Source organism: Suricata suricatta, chromosome 1 (assembly GCF_006229205.1).
Source record: "Suricata suricatta isolate VVHF042 chromosome 1, meerkat_22Aug2017_6uvM2_HiC, whole genome shotgun sequence".
NCBI lineage: Eukaryota > Metazoa > Chordata > Mammalia > Carnivora > Herpestidae > Suricata > Suricata suricatta.
Window position 1 is genome coordinate 145,120,888 of NC_043700.1, and position 1,495 is coordinate 145,122,382.

Consider the following 1,495-nt stretch of genomic DNA (forward strand, 5'->3'; position numbering starts at 1 on the left):
TACTCCAGTCATTTTTTAAGATATTATAGTTTTCACAGATTTTGCATGACAAATCATTTATCAGATTACAAACAAGCAATTTCATTTATTTTGTAAAATTTGGTATGTGAATAGGGCAATTATATTCAGTCCATATAAAATGAGGAACAAAGGGGGAACCTGGGTGGCTCAGTTGATTGAGCATCCGGCTTTGGCTCAGGTTATGATCTCACCACTCATGGGTTCAAGCCCCGCATTGGGCTCTGTGCTGACAGCTCAGAGCCTGGAGCCTGCTTCGGATTCTGTGTCCTTGCCCCGCCGCCCCCCGCCCCCACCTCTCCCATGTTCATGCTCTGTCTCTCTCTGTTTCTCAATAATAAATAAATGTTAAAAATTTTTTTAAATGGGGAGCAGAGTATCACAGTAATTAATGAATGAAAAGTTTTTGACAAACCTCAACCTGTAATCTTATATTAATTTATCCTCAGAAAAATGCAAACTAAAATACTTCCCACATGATTAGTTTCAGAAGTTCACATTAGTAGATATTGTGATGTTTAACATAGTCTGAATTCATAATTTAAATGTGTATAGTTGGTGGTAATGGGATATTCAAGAAAAATGACTATAAATAACCATAAGTGTATTAAATATAAATACTCGTAAGTGTATTTCTTTTAAGATAATTGAAATAAATAATTTTCTACTTGAGTATAAGGCAGTCAGGAAGGTGTCATATACTTAAAAAATGAACTATGTGAATGTTATTGGTTCTAAAATGTCCAGTTTGAATACATCAATCTTATTCGACTTAAGTCCCAAATATAGCATTTTTTCCTAAGCAGTGATCTATTACTGAATGTCTTACAATTCATTATCACAAAAGGGGAAATAGGAAAATCAACACTGTCTTCTCTATTACAAATGAGAAGTCTATTTCAGAGGCATTAGTTCCAGCAAATACCAATCTCTCAGAGTTTCAGCCAAGGAAGGTCTCACATTGCTATTTGGTAGGATAACTAAGTGTTTAAAAAAATGAAGACCCGCTAGAGTTTCCATTCTTTATTCTCTTATAGCTTTTTCACCAACACAGAAAGACTAAAATTTGTTGTTTTATTATCCTACATAGTACTAAAATTTTCCGTATTTTGTGTAGTTTGTGCATGTGTGTGTGTTTAATTTAGGCTAGTGGGTGCTAGTAACATGCACGGATTTCTTATTTAACATGAAAAATTAACACATGCTAGTGTTTCCTCTTCCTCCTGAATTTTCCTTTAAAGGATGAAGAGAATAAAGAAACAGTAGGTGATGGGAGATACCAACAGTTTTGAAGAGAAAAATTAGAAGGAAGAATCTGTAACTCTCTTGGAAGAATAGAACAAGAAGGACCCTAAAGGCTGGCCCCCCGAAATATCTCATGAATCAAGACAGCTCATTCTGGGAGCACCTGGGTGGCTCAGTCGGTTAAGCATGCAGCCTCAGCTCAGGTCATGATCTCACGGTTCATGGATTCAAG